Source organism: Petaurus breviceps, unplaced genomic scaffold (genome assembly GCF_028583685.1).
Source record: "Petaurus breviceps papuanus isolate PSGF00001 unplaced genomic scaffold, PetGlider_PUasm1.0 523, whole genome shotgun sequence".
NCBI lineage: Eukaryota > Metazoa > Chordata > Mammalia > Diprotodontia > Petauridae > Petaurus > Petaurus breviceps.
The window spans coordinates 599,206-620,133 of record NW_027186356.1 but is presented as its reverse complement, the minus strand read 5'-3'; positions in this window follow the sequence as shown (position 1 = coordinate 620,133).

Sequence of the window (20,928 nt, the reverse complement as noted above, 5' to 3'; positions counted from 1 at the left end):
CACAGAATGTCAGGGCTAGGAGGGCCCTTAGAACACAGCATGCCAGAGCTGGGAGGGCTCTTAGAACCCAGAATGTCTGGGCTGGGACAGCCCTTAGAACACAGAATATCAGCGCTAGGAGGGCCCTTAGAACATAGCATGCCAGAGCTGTGAGGGCCTTTAGAAGACAGAATATTGGGTCTGGGAGGGCCTTAAGCACATAGAAATTCAGGGCTTGGAGGACCCTTAGAACATGAAGTCAGGGCTAGGACTTCAGAACAGGAACTTAACATGTAAAACCAGCAAGGACCCTTAGAATGAGTGCCAGATCTTAGAACACAGAATGTCAAAAACTAATGAGGGACCTTGGAACAAGACTCTAGAATGGTAGAACCCAGAGGTTCCTTAGGACCTCTAGAATAGCATATTGTATCATCCAACATAAATTGCTAGCTCCCTGAAGTCAGGGGAGGGCTCTTTTTTTTTTTTTCCCAATCTGAATATAGGGCTTTGTTTCTGTGGAGGACATCACTGTCCTTCCTGTCATGGGCTTATTACACATCAATTTTCCTCATCTCACACATCCTATCAGTTGCCAAGTGGGATAACATTCCCCTCATCTCTCTCTCTCTCTTCTCATGTGCCCAGACCCCAAGCTCAGACCCCCATCAGCTCCTGCACTGCTGCCCTATTACTTCCTAATTAGTTTTCCTGCCTCACGTATCCCTTCTCCAGGCCCTCTTTTACAGAGCTGCTAAATTGATACTTCTGAAGCCCAGGTCTCACTAGTCTATTTAAGCTGCTCCAGTGGCCCCCTTTTATTCCTGTTGCTTGTTGTTGTTGAGTTGTGTCCAATTGACTCTTCATGACCCCATTTGGGGTCTGAAGCCCAAATTTTAAGTGTCTGAGCCCAGAGTTTACAGCTAGGTGGCTCAGGGGACAGAGGTCTGGGTCTGAAATCAGGAAAATGAGTCTTTCTGAGTTCAAATTCAGCCTCAGACACTTACTAGCTATGTGATCTTGGGCAAGTCACTTAACCCTGTTTGCCTCAGTTTCCTTATCTTTCAAATGAGCTGGAGAAGGAAATGGCAAGCCAATCCAGTATCTTTGCTAAGAAAACCTCATGAACAGTTGGGGCTTGTGAACAGCAAGAACTCCCTGACTCCAAGCCCAACTCTCTTTCTACTGTGACACCTCGATGCCTCTCTTATGACCATTGAAAACCCCATGTTTGTCATTTAAAGCCCTCTCCAATCTGATTCTGCTGCACTTTCTCAGACTGATTTCACATTTCTCCCCTTCAATAATTCTACACTCTAAAAAAACTGCACTCTTTGTGGAGTGAATCCATGAATCTCCATGTCCCATCTCCATGCTTTTGCATAGGCTGTGCACCCTACCTATGATGCAATCCCTCCTCATCTCTAGCTCTAGCATCCCTCAAATTCCAGTTCTCTCCTTTTCTCCCTGGAGGTCCCTAAGCCCCACCCACCATCTCCCTCTTCTGAAATGACCTTGAATTTATTTTGCAGATATCTTTTATCTCCTTGAGGGAACCGTTGGTTTCATTTTTGTCTTGGTATCTTCAGTACCTGGCATGTAGTAGGTGCCAAATAAGTGTACATTGGTTAATTAATTTGCTAAATTTAATAGTCCTGAAGAGGCAGGGGAACAGTGTAACAGACAGTCTCCCATGGCTTATATTTATTGCCTGTTCTACTCGATTGACAACTAATACTAGTTGGAGATGGAGCCCTCTTAATTCTGGGTTTTAGGGTTTGCTGATTGAAATATTGACTGTCCCCTCCTCCCTGATCATCCCTACCACCTCTAGTGCTCCCCTCTCTCCTTCTCTGCTCCTTGGAGCATGTTAAAAGGCAGATTAACAGGTGTTAAAGACCCTCAGCGCCTAATGAGCTCCCTGATGGAATGAGAAGAATTGAAAAAGCTTTGAAAAAGCAAGAGCTTTGGAGAAAAAGTGGGCAGTTATCCCAGGCATTTAACTGTGCAGAGCAAATACTTGAAGATTTGTTTTGCCAGAGTTCTTTAGGACTATTGGACTTTGGTGTTGTATAACTTTTCTGGGTATTCCTATTAACAGAGGTGGTCAAAAAGTGCTTTGTGGTCAAAAAGTGAGAGAGCAGGACTGATAATGTGGGATGAATTGAGGATACACTGAGGATACATTGAGCATGAGGATATTCCTGGCTGGGAGGCGCCCTCCTTGGGCCCTCCAGCCCATAGTAGTCTCTGGTTCCAGGTCCACAGTGACCCAGGTAGACTTGTTGCTGGATCTCTTGGGATGGTTCTCTGCCCAGTTACTCCCAGTTCTGACATTCTGGGTTCTAAGTGTTCTCCCCCCAGCCCTGATATCCCATGTTCTAAAGGACTTCCCTGACATTCTATGTTCTAAGCTCCTTCCCAGCCCTAACATCCTGTGTTCTAAGGGCCCTCCCATTTCTGACATTTCCTTTTCTGAGGCCCCTCCCAGCTCTGACATTCTGTGTTCTAAGAGTATTTCTACAGGGGCTCTTGGGAATTCATGAAGTTATTTGCTTGGGGGTTTTTTCCTTATATATTTTGATAACTCCTTTTAACATAATTCATTTCCTTTATAATCCCAAGTATTTTATCTTATGCATTTAAAAACATGAGGAGAGGTCTGTAGACTTCCCTATACTGACTCCCAAGAGGGTTCAGGACACAAAAAATGGTTAAGATTCTCTATTATCTCCCTAGTATTCTCAGCCTCTCTGAAATGACTTAGCGAAGGGAAGGCAAAAGTGTCGTGCATTCATCACCTGGCCCCTTTCCCCTCCAAATTCCTCAGTTCTTCGTCATAGAACAATGTTCTGTGGGATACAGAGTTCATGAAAGATAAACCTCCCTGGACTTTGGTCTGAAAATAAAGTGGAATTTTTTTCTTTGCTTTGGGGTTCTGATTTGTTTTTCAGTATTTACATGAAAATAGAATCATTTACTATGACCTAAAGCCTGAAAACCTCCCTAGGGCTGACCTCTCTCCTGGTGCTCCTTTATAGGTCTGTCAGCTAGTGGGGTATAACACAAAACAGATGGGTTACTGCTTCTGAAACTGCCTCCCCATGCATAGGCACACACATCCAATCCATAGGGCATCCCAAAATGAACAGCATCTAAATTGTCCAAAGATAAGCAGGATCACTCTGAGATCTGCTTGAAGGGTTCTTCTGGAAGATGCATGGGCAAGGAGGGTACCTGAGAGGCAGAATTAATGGTGCCACCCAAAGGCTCTGTCCTGGGCTCTCTTATCTTCTTCGTCTAGACTCCTTCCCTTGGTGACTCATCATCTCCTATAGATTCAAAGATCATCTACACGCAGGTGAATCCCAAAGTGTATATCCAGCCCTAAGCTCTTACCATTATAATCTTTGTTACAAGGATCACCCATAGGCATCTCAAATTCAACATGCCCCAAATGGAACTCATGATCTTTCCCCCAACTGAAGGCTGTCTTCTTGTGAACTTCCCCTCTACAGCAGAATGGGCTCCCACCATTCAGTCCCACAGGCTCTTGTCACTTTCACTCACCCCACATATTCAATCTATTTTTAATTCATGTCATTTCTTCCTTTGCAATATCTCCCCTGACATAGCTGATACTGACATAGCTACCACCTTAGCCCATGTCCTCACTACCTCTCACCTGAACTATTACAATAGCCTTCTAATTACTGTCCTTGCCTTGAGTTCTTCCTCGCTCCAATCTGTCCTCCACTCACTTGCCAAAGTGATTTTTTCAAAAGCACAAGTTTACCCATTTCTGTCCCCTACTCAATAAACCCCCTTGGTTCCTATTACTTCCAAGATCAAATATAGCTGCCTGCTATGCACCTTCTTCTCTATCTCCCATCACTGTGTCTTTGTGCTGGCTGTACCCCATGTCTAGCATGCTCTCCTACCTCCACTTTGCCTCAGTTTCCCTGGTTTCCTTCAAGTTTCTGCTCAGGTCCTACCTTCTACAAAAGGCCTTTTTCCAGCCCCCAGATGTTATTGCCTTCCTCTCTAAGATTTCCTTCCATCTACTATCTCCATATGTATATATCCTGTATTTACCTAGTTATTGATATATTATCTCCCCCATTCTTGGAGCCTCAATTTCCTCTTCTGTAAAATTTGGGATGGTAATAGTAGCTAGCACTAGCTACTTTATAGGATTGGTGTGAGGAAAACACTCTGAGTCTTAGAATGTTGTAGAAATGTGAACTATTATGAAGCTCTTCTCCAGGAGGTGAATTTGCTCTTACAAAGTGGGGTAGCCAGAATCTTATAGAAAGATGAATGATCATAGGGTTTCATAGTTGGGAAGCACTTTCTCTTCTATTTTCTCATCTGGTCCTTACAATGGCCCTGGGAGATAGAAAGTATGATAAGGTTTATTTTTTCAGGTGGGGAAATTAAGGTTTAGAAAAGATTGGCTTGCCCAAGGTTCCACCCATAGCAAATTAAGTGGTGAAACTGAGACTCAAACCTCTGTTTTAACTGGCAATGCCTGTTCTAGGAATATGACCTTGTAGGGAACCTGGATGGAATGGGGGAATCCCCAGCCCTCATTCCATTGTGAGTAAAATGTTTGTTGTATTTAGTTTCCAGGAGATTTGGGGCTGTCCAAGATGTGGGATGAAGAGATCATGTGAAGACCCATCTGTGAAACTCACAGATCCTGTGGTCCTCTAAACAATGGAAGGAGCCCAAGAACACAGAATATAGGATATCAGAACTGGAAAGGCCTTTAGAACATGACATGTCAGTGTTGGGAGGGCCCTTAGAACATGGAACGCCAGAGGTGGGAAGGTCTTTAGAACAAAGAACAAAGATCATCATCATAGCTAAAAAAGGACTTTAGAAAAGAGATTGTCAGTACTGGGCTTTGGGAAGGGAGGGCCTTAGAACAGAGAATGTCAGAGCTGGGAGGACCCTTGGAACATAGGATGTCAGAGGTGGAGGGCCCTTAGAACACAGGGTGTTAGAGCTGGGAGGGCCCTTAGAACACAGAATGTCAGAGTTGGGAGTGGAGGGTCCTTAGAAATCATCTGATCCAACCCATTTATTTTACAAAGGAGGGAACTGAAGCTCAGTGAGGGGACATGATTTGTCTAAGATTACACAGGATGTTAACAGTGAAACAGGGACTAAAACCCAGATCTCCTGACTCTTAGCCCAGGGCTCTTTCCATTATATCATGTTTCAGAACTGGGTCCTTTCCTTCTCAATCCAATTGAATTCAGCACACACACCCAGTAAGCATCTACTATATACACTTAATACAGCACTGAGTTGGATGGGCATTGAGAAGGATACAAAATTGAGATCAGACACCGTTGCTTGCTTCAGGAAGCTAGCAGTCTCTTGGAGGGAGGAGGAGGAGACCCAAATAAGGATAATTATAATATACAATAACATGTGACAAATTCATTAAAAAGCTGCAAAGTGAAGTGCCAGGTGAGGTCATTACATGTAGGTAGGGTCTCAGATGGTCTCCAAGGAGGAGATGACATTTGAGTGGTTGGGATGGGGTGGTGGTGGTAAATGATAGAGAGGAATCCAGTCAGAAAAGAGGAAAGAATGTGAACTTGAGGGCAGGAATGGTATCTTTGTCTTTGGACCACCATACCTACTATGATGCCTAGAACACCAGGGGCATAATAAGTATTTGCTAAATTGAATTTGTTCATCAAAGGGAAGATGTTTGAGGCATTGAGATCAAGGTGAGCAAAGGTACAGAAGTGGGAGAGAGCAAAGAGTATGTACTTGGGGGCCAGGGTGGCAGGAGAGAGACACTCTTCTAGTCTGACCAGAGTTTCTGGTGAAGGGAAGAAAATGTTCTGAGACAAGACCTGGAGAAATAGGGTGATGCCAGGGTGTTAGAGGCCTTGAATGCCAAGTCAGTGGTCCTCATCCCAAGAAAACTCTCATCCTTTCAGTGTAAAGTATTAGTCAGTTAGTGAGTCAATAAGCATTTATTAGCATCTGCTATGTGCCAGGTACTGTCCTATGCTCTGGGAATACAACCAGGAAAAAAGAAAAGAAGACAGTCCTTGCCTTCAAGGAGCTTCCAATCTAAAGAGGAGGAAACTAGTTTTTATTGGGCACTTTAAGGTTTGTGAAGGACTAGTAAATAGCAATTGTGTCTGTTCTGGCCAAAAACCCTGAGGGTCATCCCCTCCCAGATTGATTTTGTTTTTTGATTAGGTAAAAAAGGCCATTCTCTGCCTCATTTCTTACCTAGCCTTAATCACTGAAAGAATGATGCTTCAGTCAAACTGAGACCTGGGAAAGACCTTAGTTTAAAAAGACCAAGGTCTTCCACTGCATCCTGGACCATCCCCAGTCCTCCTGATCTATATCTCACCATTGGACCCAGATGGCTCTGCAGGAGAAAGTGAGGTGGTGACTTTGCACAGCCCTCCCTCGCTTAAATCCAATTCACTTGCAAGTCATGGCATCACCTCCCTGACGTCCTGGTCCTCTTTGATTAGAAGGACAAACAACAACATAGATCACTTCGTTTGACCCTCAAAACAACCCTCTGAGGTAGGTGCTAAGTTCACAACCAGGGATACTCACTGGGTGCAGGCATCATAGGGTCATACAAACACATTTGGAAGGGACCTCAGAGGGCATCTAGTCAGATTTTACAGCTAAAGAAACTGAGATTCCCTGAGACATTAAGTAATTAGTTATACGAGTACTAAGCAAGAGAGGCAGGATTTGAACCTAGCTCTCTTGACTCAAGAGCCAATGAATGCTCTTTCCACATACTGGGAACCAGAGATCTAGGTTTGAGGCCTCGTTCTGCTGCTGACTCCACCAAGGCCACTTAGTTCCATTCCACTGAGAGCCAGTATGGTTCCATGGATAGAATTCCAGGCTTAGAGTTAGTGAGACGAGGGCTCAAACCCCACCTGAGATGCTTACTTGTGGTGTAACTGTGGGCCTCAACTGAAAAATGAAGGGGAACTAAGGTACCTTCCAGCCCTGAATCCATGATCCTATGAATTCAATTCAAAACACCTCTATTAGGGACCTCCTGTGCTGAGTGCAGAGGAAGGTGCAGTTCAGACAAGATGTGGCCCTCCTGTCCTCATGGAACCTTCAGTCTAGTAGAGGGAAAAGACAAATACACACATATACATACATACATACATACATACATATATAATTACACTCATTCTTGGTCTTACCACCGTGTATTTGTTGTTGTGAGTACTCCCTCTGCAATGTGGGGCATAGTCTTTGTAAGTTGCTGTGGCCAAAACATTGATCTCTCTTGGGTCAAGCTGATGCTGAGCCTCTAAGCTCTTCTCTAGACTGTTCCTTGGACAGCAGACATGTAGGGTGGAAGACATCATTGGGTGCAAGCCCTTCCAGCTTGACAGGACCCATGAGAGTTCATGTTCTGATGGCAAAGCCTCTGAGAAGATAAGGTTACCAGCATACCTTGGGGAGGCAGTGAAGAAGAGTGAATGGATGACTAATAGTATGCCAAGTAAAAGTTTGAGGTCCAATGGTTAGTGGGGTGATAGGGGAGCACCATTCGCTTCATGCCCTATTTGCTTTCTCAGCCCCTGGGAAATCTGTCCTTGGACTTCAGACAGATTTCAGGTCCCTCCTTCTTGCCTGGATTAAAACATGCTTATATTTCCTCAGTCCTGGAGCTTTTCCATGGTGGCCTCTATGGATCTGGAGTGGAAGAAGGATAGCATACATGTCATGAGTAATAATAATTCAGTACTGTGGCATAGCCATATGTCTCCCTATCCTTGTTTGAAAGTAATGACTGTGAGGGGCAGAGGAAACAGGACTAACCAAGCATCTGTGTGACATCGTAGAATCTTAGAATGTGGGATAGGGAAAGGTGTGGGAGAGATCAAAGTCAGAAGACCGAGGTTCAAATTTTGCTTCTTCCACTTGAAAACCCTATGACCTTGAACAAGCCATTTCAGTTCTCTGGTCCTCGATTCCCTCACCTATAAAGTGAGATGTTGCACTGAATGACTTATAAAACTCTATTGAACTTGTGACCTTTGATCATTAAATGTCTAACCTGAAGAGCTTAGAATGCAGGAAGAACTGGGAGGGAACCTGGAATGCAGGCTGTCCAAACTGGGTTTGAATTTGGAGAGCTGGAGGAGATTGTTACAAGTGGAATGTTAGAACTGGAAGGAGCCATAGATCATAGAATGCAGCAGCATAGAATCAAAGAATTTCAGAGTTGAATAGATTTCAGCAGCCATCTGGTCCAACTTCTACCAGAAAACGTCTGAGCCTGAAGGAACCTTAGAAAACAGAATGTTAGAGCTAGAAGAAACCCTAGAACATAGAATATAGACTAAAAATCGGAGGGAGCCTGAAAACATAGACTACCAGAGATAAAAGGGATCTTAAGACACAGAATGGCAGAGCTGGGAGGGACCTTAGAACTTAGGACCTTAGAAATATGGAATATCAGGTGTAGGAGGGATCTTAGAATATAGACTTATCAGAGCTAGGAAGAACCTTAGAACACAGAAGAACTGAAAGAGACCATAGAACATAGTACATAGATTCTGATAGAGGGCTAGGAGAAGCCTGGGAACATGAAATGCCAGAGCTAGGAGATAACTTAGGACATGGAACATAGACTTTAAAAGCTGGGAGGGCCCTTAGAACAAAGAATGGCAGAGGTAGGAGCGATCTTAGAACACAGAATATCAGAACGAGGAAGAACCTTAGAATACAGAAGAGCTGGAAGAGACTTTAGAACATAGAACATAGAATGTGGAATGTCAGAGCTTGGAGAGAACTTAGAACATGGATTGTAAGAGCTGGGAGGAAACTTAGAACACAGAATGTCAGATTTGGGAGGAACCTTAGGTTAACAGAATGGCAAAGCTAGGGGGATCCTGAAGATAGAGAATGTGAAATTTGGAGAGACCATTAAAGATCATTTATCTAATCCTCCCATTGTACAAACAGGGAAATGGAGAGGATTAATGATGTGAATGAGGTTATACAACATGTGTCAAACCTACAACTTGGCCATTCAGGGTCCTAGATTCATTTGTCCCACACTCTCCCCAGAATTCTTAGGCTATCTATATATTATGATCTACAAAGGACATTAGATGTCATGTAGTCCACTTTACAGATGGGGAAACTGAAGCCCATAAAAGCTAAAGGACTTGCCCCAAGCCACACTTAGGTTGTAAGAATTGCCTCCACCTCTCCAGGTAACCCCCTTTAACTCAAGGTAAGCTGAATACTGATATGCCTTGTACTCATGTGGCCTGTTCCACTCCCCTTTTGACAAACAGCACGCCATTTCATCCTGATAGCTCTCTTTTAAGGCAGATAGCATGGTTCTGACCCTCAGTTTACAGATGAGGAAACAGACTCAAGAAGGAAATCCACCTTCCTGAAGTCTCTCAGAGAGTCAGTGGCAGAGTCAGGCCTAGAACTCGGGTCTCTAGTTGCCTGAGCCGAGCTTGGCTCCAGCGCAGCTCACTCGGAGGTCCCACATGCAATTGGCTCTTCTTGGAGATTTTTATTTGCCATCTTAAAAAATAAATGAAGATGTTTTAGCGCTAGCCCGCAGAGGGCACAGCAATTTCTGCCTCCGTGACAGGTGATGGGAGACCTGCCTCCTCATTAGTTTGCAGCAAGGGCTATTCGTCTCCAAGCTCTGCCTTCGCTTTCTGAACCCCGAGAGTTAAAGTCTCCCTTTATCAAATAGATCTCGCCAAAGTCGCTTTGTGGGAGAAGTCTGTCGGTGCCTCCCCCATTTAGAGCCGCTTCCGCGCATCTCATTTAAGCAGGCCCTTCAGCCAATCAGAGGCCGATCTCTTCTTCCCCTCAAGTCAATTACTCGCCAGTGCTGAATTAATGGGACCCGCTGGCCTTTTCGGAACGCCGTTGTCAGGAGCAGATTTATTCTGACTGACTGAGTTTCCTGGCACAAATAGTAACTGCCAACAGATAAAAGCCCTGCTAGTGTTGTGGGTGAAACAAAGCCCAGGCAGGCATGGCTTTGTCACATGCTGTGATTTGATTACAAGGGTTAGAAAGAAATTACCTTACAGGCCTCCAAAAGCTGCTGTGAGCTGGAGGCAGCTGAAGGCTGAGAGGGGGATGTGTCAATTGTCTGCGGCAACAGAACCCCTGAATCTGAGACTCATAGAGCCATGGGGACACTCTGGAACATGGAATCTTGGAATCAGAGAACCTCCGAATTTAGACCACAGAATCTCCAGAAAATGTTAGAACCCAGAACACCAAATCCTAGAAGTCCTGAATTTTATTTTCCTCATTTTGTTTTTGTTATTGGTTTTTTTTGTCACACTCACTTCTGAATAAATCCCACATCCTTCTCCTACCCACTGAGCCATCCCTTGTAATAAAGAATTAAAAAGAAAGGTGGGGAAGAGGGGAAACAGTTCAGCAAAACCAAGTAGGTAAGCACACCAACCATGACTGACAGAATGTGCAATATTCCACACCCATAGCCCCCCACTTTTGCAAAGAAGGGAGGGAACTATATTTTCTCAACTCTACTTCTGGAACAAGCTTGACCATTATAATGACAGAGCACCCTCAGTAGGGTTTTTTCTATCTTTTCTTTTATCTCCTTGTAGTTGTGTTCTTTGTTTTTTTTTTTTTTTGGTTCTGTATTTTCCCCCTCCTGTTAAACAATTGTAGGTTAAACAATTAAACAATTTACATAAATCTTCCCATTCTTCTCTGTAGGCTTCACATTCACTCTTTCTTATTATGGGAGTAACATTCTATTAGAGAATTATGTAATGTAATTATAGAATCTTAGATTTAAGGACATGGAGTATTCAAATTATGGAAACAACATTGAATCTTTGAGTTATCAAATTTTAGAATCTGTAACAGAGAAGCTAAAAACCAAGAATCTTAGAATTATCTTATCTTGACTAAAATCTGAAACAGTAAATCTTTTTTAAAATGTCATCGCTATATTTTATTTTTACATCACCTTTATTTCTGTATATATGCGTCCTTCCTTGCCTACCCAATGAGCCAACCCTTGTAACAGAAAGAAAAAAAGGAAGGAAGGATGGAAGGAAGGAAAAAGGAAGAAAGAAAGGAGAAAAAAGGAAAGGAAGAAAGGAAGGAAGGAAGGAAGAAAGGAAGAAAGAAAGAAAGAAAGAAAGAAAGAAAGAAAGAAAGAAAGAAAGAAAGAAAGAAAGAAAGAAAGAAAGAAAGAGCGGAAAAGGGCAGTTAATCATATCAACATGTTTGATGTGGTTACATAGTTGGTTTTGTTAAACTGCTTTCTCTGTCGCCCCTCTTTATTTTTAAATCTTGCAGACTAATGTACATAGAATTCTATGATCCGCTTAGGATCATAGAATCTTGAGATGTGAAACATAAAATTTTGGAATCACAGTCTTAGAATTTTAAAATGTATAATTTTTTATTAATTTTTTTCAATTGTCAAACGTTTCATGTTTTTCTTCTCCCATCCCCCTCTCCATGAAAAAACAAAAACAAAAACAAACAAACAAAAAAAACCTCTGAACCTCTTTGTAACAAATGTGCATAATCAAGCAAAACAAATCCCCACATTGGTCATGTCCAAAAATGCATGTCTTATCCTGCATCTTTGTCCCTCATCTCCCTGACTTGGGAGGTAGCTAACTGGCTTCATCATCGTTTTTCTGGAATCTCGGTTGTTCGTGGCATTAATCAGAGGTCTTTAAATCTCTCCAAATTTTTCCTTTTTACAATGTCATTGTTTTTGTAATCCTTGTTCTCCCCTTTCTTCTCTCTACACCAGTTCATATGAGTATTACCATGGGAAGCATAGCATCTTAAAACCTGGACCAGAATATTAGAATCCCAGGATATGAAACCTACAGTCCCATACTCTTCCAAGCTGGAAGAGAGTATGAAGTTTCTCAGATACAGACCCACTTTCAGTGTGGAGATCCCCTCTACACCATTCTTGATAGACAGGAGAAGACAAAATGTAACATTCTTGCCATGGGACATCCAAAACATGGTGGTCTCTTAGTGCTGGTTTAATTGATTACCACAGCCATTTGGCACATAACTGGTGTCAGCAAGATTGTGTCTGAGGGCACAAAGCTTTGAGATACTTTAGAAATATACAAAGGCAAGCAGCTGCACAGGTGTTTTGTCCGCTTTAATTACAGGCAGACCTCACTTGACAAAATGGACAAGTCCCCAAAAAGCTAAAAAATAAATTGAATTTTTCCCCTTGAAATTAAATCCTACTTTAAATGCATGAAAGGAGCATCTGTTTACAGGGAATCCTCTGGGAAATCTTTTTTTTTGTAATGTGCACAATTACTCCCTGTTGTATTTATATATATATATATATAAAGCTGGATTTTTGTATATTGATGCCACGTTATCAATGCCAAGGATCAAGGATCCCTGATTTCAAAAGAAAGAACTCCCTCCCCTTCCTCTTAGATCATAAAGCTGGTTTTTTTTTTTTTTAAGCAATTGGGATTAAGTAACTTGCTCAAGGTTACGCGGCCAGGTGTTTCTGGGTGGGTGCTAAGTGTCTGAGCCAGGATTTGATTCCAGGTCATCCTGACTCTGGGGCTGGTGTTCTTACTCGCTGTGCTATCTGGCCGCCCCCATAAAGCTGTTCTTAAGAGATAGTGTGACTAATATAAATAGACAGATGAACAGATAGATAGATAGATAGGTAGGTAGATGGATAAAAATAAATAAATGAACAATAATAAATAGATGAATGGATAAATAAACAAATGTGATAAATAAATGAGAAGGGAGAAGACTTGCCCATGGTCACATAGGTAGTAAGAAGATACAAACTGAAGTAAAAAAAGAACAATAATCCCTTCCCTCAAGAAGCTTACATTCTAATGAGGAAAGACATGCAAAAAAAGGGAGCTGAAAAGCATAAAGGTGACCTCTGGGGACATGATGATGAAGACTGGAAAGTCAGAAGCATAGCTGGGAAGGGAATCCAGATTGACCAGACTTGACTCCTCTCCCAAATGGAGGCCCCAAGGGGAACTCACCAGTGGAGGAGGGGCTGGTCCAGTGGTTGGATGTTCCAGGGTGAGGAAGAGCCAGGTGCTGAGGGAGGATCCAGGGTAAGACCGAAGCAGAAGCATGGTATTGATGTCCAGAATGTTGGAAGCACATCTGGGACCCAGCCTTGCTCCTGCAGACAATAAGTCTATCACTCACAGGGAAGGTGGGCCCAAGTGGTTGGAGAGGAGGAGACCCTTGGCCATAAGATGCAGAGGAGAAAGGACAGTGAAAATGATCCATCTAAACAAAGCAGTTTTGCCCAAAGCTGATCTTGCCTACGCTGCGGCACAATAAGGAAGGATAAGGTCGAAAAATAGCCAGAATTTAAAATGAGATTCTTAACTCTGAGCACACTACTTGGGACAATAGTAAGTGTTTAATAAATGCTTGTTGATTTGATTTGCCTATAATTCTAACATTAAATATTTCTGATGTTTTTATTCTATAATTCTAAAACTCTCATTATGTTCCAATTTCTAAAATTCCTAACATCATTTTCACTTTCATTTTTAAAATTTTATTCAAGTCTTTTTATACAAAATAACTAATATAGGGGCAGCTAGGTGGCACAGTGAATAGAGCACCAGCCCTGGAGTCAGGAGGACCTGAGTTCAAATCTGGCCTCAGACACTTAACACAAAAACTAGCCGTGTGACCCTGGGCAAGTCACTTAACCCCAATTGCCCTCCAAAAAGCAAAAACAAAAAACAAACAAAATAACTAATATGGAAATGTTTTCCATAATTGCACATATATAACCTATACCTGATTGTTTACCATTTCAGGAAGTGAGGGATAGAATTTGAACTCAAAACTTTAAATAAAAATGTTTTTTAAAATGGAAAAAAAAAACCCTAAACTATACAAATTTTAAAAAGAAGGGAGAGAAGGAGGCAAATGGAGTGGGAGAGAGAAATTAAGAATTCACTGTTGAATACTTATGTCATTTGTGCCTGGCTCCTGAGGATGCATAGTATTTAACCTTTATATTTCTTTTATAGAGAAATAGCAATAAAATTTAAGTGAAAGATGTAGTATATCAAAGAAATGTAGTTTTTAAAGCCAACTCCCATGACTAAAATTCTAGGAGGAACTGACTTCAGTCTTGAAATTTCAAGGGGCATTTGATTTCAGGGTGTAATGTTGTAGGAAATGGAAGAATTTTTTTCCATCTATACTTCTCCCCCTTGTTCCACCACCATACCTCACGCTATGCTTTATCCAAGGAGTGCTTTCAGAAGATGGTGCTTTTGAAATTAGCAATAAAGATAGCTTGTTTTAAAAAACAACAACAACAAAAAAGATTTGATATTCTAAAATCAATGATTCTAAGATTCTGTCACTGATTTGTGTGATTTCTCTGGCTGATTTCTTTGGGTCTATGCACATGAGCCTGCACCCATTCATGGGACTGCTTCAACGCAATGTTGAAGGCTGATGCAGACTCTAACAGGCTAGAGATCAGGCACACTAACTGACTCCAGACTGTGTCTGTGTGGTTGCTCAAGCAGTTGGAAGAATATTAGCTTGATGCCAGGGGTCCCCCAAATCTCGGCCATCGGGACCGCTGGTGGTGCAGTGAATAGAGCACAGGTCCTGGAGTCAGGAGGACCGGAGTTCAAATCTGACCTCAAACACTTAACACAAAACTAGCCATGTGACCTTGGGCAAGTCACTTAAACCCAACTGCCCTACCTTCCCCTCTCCAAAAAGCAAAAAAAAAAAAATCTTGGCCATCTTCCAGGGGTACCAGTTGCTTTGAGAAGAGCTGGGGAACCTTGACTTGGACCCCTAGGTTTTCACTTCTTAATCATCTGGAATGTCAGTAAGATCCTAATTAAAGGTCCTGAACCCTCTGACCTTTGCCTGTCCCTAAGACTGATTAGCTAGGCAGGTCTGAGAAATGTGGTTCCCTGAAATTCCTAATTATTTTCCTCCTTTCTCTTGTCACTTATTCAGTGACTACGCATCCCAAGCTGGCCTCTGTTTGTTCTCCTCCCTTCCCCTTTCCTTCACAGAGGGGCAGCATGTTGCAGTAGAAGAGAACACTGATTTATGTCACAGGACCCAGGTTTGAATTTTGTCTCTGCCATCTTATTAATAGCTGACATTTATAGAATGCTTTTAGGCTGACAATACAAAGTGAATCACATACACTTTTCTCCTTTGATTTTCATAACAAACCTATGAGGGGGAGGTACTCCTGTTGTTTGCATTCTACAGATGAGGAAACTGAGTCACAGAAAGGTTGAATGATTTGTCCAGGATCACAAAGTTAGTAAGTAGATGAGATGGGGTTCAAACTCAGGTCTTCCTGACTCCCTGTGTAGGACTCTAACCACTACGCCTTCTTAGAAAGTCATTTACCCTTTCTGAGGCTCAGTGTTCTCATTTGTAAAATGAGGTGGATGGACAACCCATCTAAGCCTTCAAGGTTCTTTCTAGTCCCAAATGTAGGGTCCTATGAGATCCCAATTTCCATATACTGCAGACCAGTAATGATGACCTCAAATAGATATGCGGCCCACTGATCTATGGGTGGTATATGGACTTAATTTTAAAACGTATTGTTATCTGTTTAATTATATTTTATTTATTTCGTTAGATATTTCCTAATTGCATTTTAATTTCAGCTGCACTCCGAAGTATTGTGGGCCAGTTCTGGCCATATGTTTGACACCTCTGCCCCAGACCACACCAGTGAGTTTCCAGGAATTATCTGTAAGAGAAAGTCCCTCTCTAGGTCCCCTCCAATCTTCATCATGTCATGGAGGGGATTCTGGGCTGTCAAAGGCTCTACCAAGCCTTCCACCAGATGTGGTAAGTCCTACTAAACTAGAAAGTCTTTAGGCATGAGTCCATGGTATCTGGAATCTAAGCACCAGCCTGACTACATTCCAAGAGGTCTGGGTAATGACCTATTTAGCCCAGCAGCTCTCAAAGAACAACTACCACAGTATAGAGATGTTCTTATCTATGGCAGTCAGTCCACAAGCATCTTTTAAGTACCTACTATGTGCCAGGATGTGCTGGAGGTAGAGTGAGGGTATGTGCAACTCTCCTCATTTTGCAGATAAGGAAACGAGCCCACAGAAGCCACTTTAATCCATGACACCGGTCTTCCCATTGTTCCTTGAATAAGACAGTCTATCTCCTGACTCCAGACACTAGCTGTCTCCCATGTCTGAAATATTCTCCTTCGTTATCTCTGCCTCCCGGTTTCCCTGGCTCACCTTCTATAGGAAGCCCTTCACAGCACCTCTTCACTCTAGTGGCATCCTTCCATTAATTATTCCTCTTTCTCCTGTATGTAATGTTTGTACTCGTGTGTTCGCTTGCCGTGTCCCCCATTAGACTGAGTTCCTAGAGAGCAGGTATGGTCTTTTACCTTTCTTTTATTCTGAGTGCTTAGTACACTGTCTTTTGATTCAATTCAATAAACAAAGCACCTACTATGTGTCAGGTGGTGTGCTAAGGCTGGGGTTATTAAAAAGAGGCAAAAAACAGCCCCTGCCCTCAGGGGGCTTACAATCTAATAGTAAGTTAATAATAAATCAATAAATGCTTATAGACTTGACTTAAAGACTTGCTGCCCCTGGGGAGGTCGTGACTTGCCCAAGAGCCCACAGGTAGTAATTAATAGAGAAGGTTGCTCTCTATACTGTGCCTTTCTCAGGGAGTTTTTAATCTTTGGCCTTTCCCATCACCAGGGCAGAGGAACTGAACTTGGAGGCCAGGCCATTTCTTTTCTGTGATGCCTCTAGAGGATGCCACTGGAATTCAACTGCCTTCTATGTGGCTGATCCTGTGCTTGGTGCTCAAGAGACAGAGAAAAAGGGGTGCCTAAGTGGCGCAATGAGTAAGAGCGCCAGCCCCGGAGTCGGTAAGACCTAGGATTGGTTCTGGCCTCAGATACTTAACACCCACACAAAAAAACTGGCCATGTAACCTTGAGCAAGTTACTTAACCCCAATTGCTTTAAAAAACAAAAAAAAAGAGAGAGAAAAAAAATGGCCAAGCTCCTACCTACCCCAGCCAATCAATCAACAAGCAGTTCTTAAGCATATACTATGTGCTGGGCTCTAGGGATACACCAAGCACAAGAAAAAAGAAACAATAGGGAAATGACAGAGTCTACATCAATAAGTAATATAGTATGAAATAAGGGAAAATAAGACTAAACAATAAATCTTTGTGAAAAATATCTTGGGATTCTAAGTGAGTTGCTAATTCAGTAAGAGTAAACAATATAACAAGGCAGACAAAAAAAAACCAGTGTGATGCTAGGCTACATTACAAATTAATAGAATTCCAATTTATCTTGTAAAGAAACCCATCCTCTGTTTAAAGATTGCCAATGAGGGAAAACCTACCACCTTTGGAAGAAGCAGCTCAGTAGCTCAGTGGATAGAGTGTTGGACCTGGAATCAGGAAGACTCATCTTCCTGAGTTCAAATCTAACTTCAGTCACTTAGTTGTGTGGACAAATCATTTAACCTCTGTCTGCCTTTGTTTTCTCAGCTATAAAACAGGAATATAATAGTACCAGGGCTGTTCAGATCAAATGAGATCATATTTGTAATTGTCTGAATCTTAATGGGGTTTTCTCAGCAAAGATACTGGAGTGATTTGTCATTTCCTTCTCCAGCCCTTTTACAGATGAGGAAACTGAGGCAAAGTGAGCTAAGTGACTTGCCCAAGGTCACCCGGTTAGTAAGTTGTCTGAGACAGTATTTGAACTCAAATATTCCTTACTCCAGGCCTGGCTCTCTCTCTACTGCACTGGCTAGTGCCCTATATTTGTCAAGTGCGATATAAATGCTAGATGTGGTAGCTCTTAAGTGGCCCATTCTATTTTGGATGACTCTAGTTTGTGGAAAGTTTTCATGAAGACATAGCAGAGTCCCTGGGTTCAGACTGAGAGAGAAGCCCATCCCTCAGTTTTCTGTCCTGGTCAGAACCCATCAGGCATGCTGGATTCAGCTGTAGGTATGACATTTTGGGAAGGGAAGAAGCTAGAGAGAACTCAAAGGAGAACCATCACTTTGGTGACAGGATTAGAGACATCCTAAGAAGATCAATGGAAGGAACTGGGGCTATTTAGCCTAGAGACTAGAAGGCAGGGTGGAGTGGGAGGGGTCAGGAGGAGACAATCCCAACCTTCAAGTATTCAAAGGCCTGGCCACAGGAAGAGGGATCTGACTTCTATTTGGCCCCAGAGAGCAGAACAAGGAGCACTGAATAGAAGTTGCTGAAAGGGAAATTGAGGATTTTTCTAACTTTGTCTAACTTCCTAACATCTATTACTATCCAGAAATGGAATGGGCTACTCCAGAAAGTAATGAGTTCTCTATCAAAAAGAGTCTTCAAGCCAAGGCTGGATGTTCTCTGCTTGTCAGGGGGTGTTAAAGATGATTCCTTTGTGGATTTGCAGTTGATATGACACTTCCTGAGATCCTCCTTACTGGCCCTGAGATTCTGGAATACAAGAGAGAATATGATAGGGGCACAGGAGAGATATAGACAAAGTTCTCTAAAAAATTTTCCAGCTAGATTGCTTTCTGCTGTGGGGGAAGGGTGGCAGGGATATCAGGGGACTCTTCATAGAGAAGGGACCCCTTAAAAGGAAGGAGAGAGTGAATTCTGGGCATGGGAGATAGCCTGCATGAATACACAAGGTGAAAGAGAGAATATTGAGGAGCTGGCAATAGCCCTTTGGGGTTCAGAAGAAGAGTGTGTGGAATAGGGCAGAAAGAGAGAAGTAGGCTATGACTGGATTGGGGAGGGCCTCAAATGCCAAGCAGAAGTGTTTGTAAGAATCAGGACTCCCAGCATTTTATCTCAAAGTACAATATGAAGAAATATTTTGGTTATTCTCCACCTTGGCCAAATACTTCTTTTTACTTCACTGTTTTAGCCTTAAGAAAAAAAAAAAACCAACCAACTAGCATTTCTTTAGTCCCCCACAGGCTCCTGTTCTGATGGCTCTCACAGGTCTTAAGTGTTAACCTGCCAAGGGCCCTGGACCAACTGTTGCAGGTTATTAATATGCCCTCCATCCTTGGCATTTGCAGGCATTTTTCAGCCCATGCAGTGAGCAGGACGGGGACAGCGGGGTTCAGAGCTGAAAATCTGAATTCATTTCCCCATGGTGGGATGAGGTCTCTCTTTCTCTTGATGCCAAGGACTCGGTAAGCAATTCAGTGACTCTGCGTGGGAATTAACGGAGCTGAAGGAAGTCGCTACAGGAGATGGGTTTGGGTAGCAGAGGGCCCTCTCAGCAACATGATGAAGCTGGCCCACTGGGTGGTCCAGGCAGGAGGGGGACTTGGAAATACACTGCCTGGAGGAATCCCCAGGGCATCACATGGAGCTACGGCTGCAGAGAAGAAAAATTATGTAAAATGCACCACTCGGCCAACTTGGAAATGCTTCAGAAAAGCAATGAGGGAAGAAACTTTGATTACTGTGGCACCAGAAGTGAAAAGCCCATACGATCATTGGCAACTCGGGTATAGCAGTGAGCTTTTAAGAATAACTTGGAGTGCGGTCAGTGTGAGCTGTTTTCTGATTCTCCTATCACCCTAGTAGCATGGGATGGTGGACTTAAAACCCAAGGTGACCTTAGAGCTTATCCATTCCAGCCCCCTCATTTCATAGGAGAGGAAAGTGAGGGGAAGTGAATTGTCTAGGATTTCTCTTGGTATCTTTTTTTTCTTTTTGAGGCAATGGGTGTGTTACCTCATTTGATCCTTAGAACAACTTGTGAGGTAGGTGCCATTATTATCCCCATTTTACAGATAGAAACTAAGGCTGAGAGACATTAAGTGACTTGCCCAGGATCACATAGCTAGTAAGTGTCTGAGGTCAAATTTGAACTCAGGTCTTCCTGACTTCTGGGCCAGTGCTCTATCCGCTGGGCCACCTGCCTGCTCCCCTTAGTTTTTTTAAAAATGGACTTGGAGTCAGGAAAACTTGGGTTTGAATCTCTCCTAACAGATTGAAAGGACTTCAGAGCTCATCTCTAAGCCCCTCATTCCTAAAGCCCAGCTCTGACGTTGGTATCCCACCATCCCTGCTGAAGAAGCTTCAATGGTTCCCTATTATTTTTAAGAGAAAACACAAATTCCTCTAACTGGCCTTGAAAGCCCTTCACAAAAAAGAGGCCAGGGGTGGTGAGAAAAGTAAGGAATTTAATCAGAGAATCTGCTCTGCCACTTTCTAACCAGTATCACTTGGGTCAAGTAATGTAACCCACCTTGGCCTCAGTTTCCTGATCTGTAAAATGAGGGGGTTAGACAAGATGAACTCTGAAGTCCTTTCTAATTCTTAATCTATACGCCTATGGTGACCTGACGCTATCTCATCTTTCCAGGCTAATTATGCATCATTATTCCCCCTCTGCTCCCCTTATGTTCCAGCCAAATTGTCCCCAGTATATGACAATCCGTCTCTTATCATGTATAGAATCCACCTTTGGGTTGTTGAATCATTTCCATCATCATGACCCCATTTGGGGCTTTCTTGGCAGAGATACTAGAGTGGTTTGCCATTTCCTTCTCCAGCTCATTTTATAGATGAGGAAACTGAGGCAAACAAGGTTAAGTGACTCACCCAGGGTCACACACAGCTAGTGAGTATCTGAGTCCAGATTTGAACTCAGGTCTTCGTGACTCCAGGCCCAGCTCTCCCTGTACCATCTCATGCTCTTTTTATCTCTAATTCTTAGAATCCTTAGCACCTTTCAAGGCTCAACTCAAGAGCTACTTTCTACATTAGGTTTTTCTTGTTTCCCCCAGTTGTTAGTATCTCCGCCAACCCCCAATGAATTCTTTGTATATAGTTTGTAACTATTGATGCATTTAT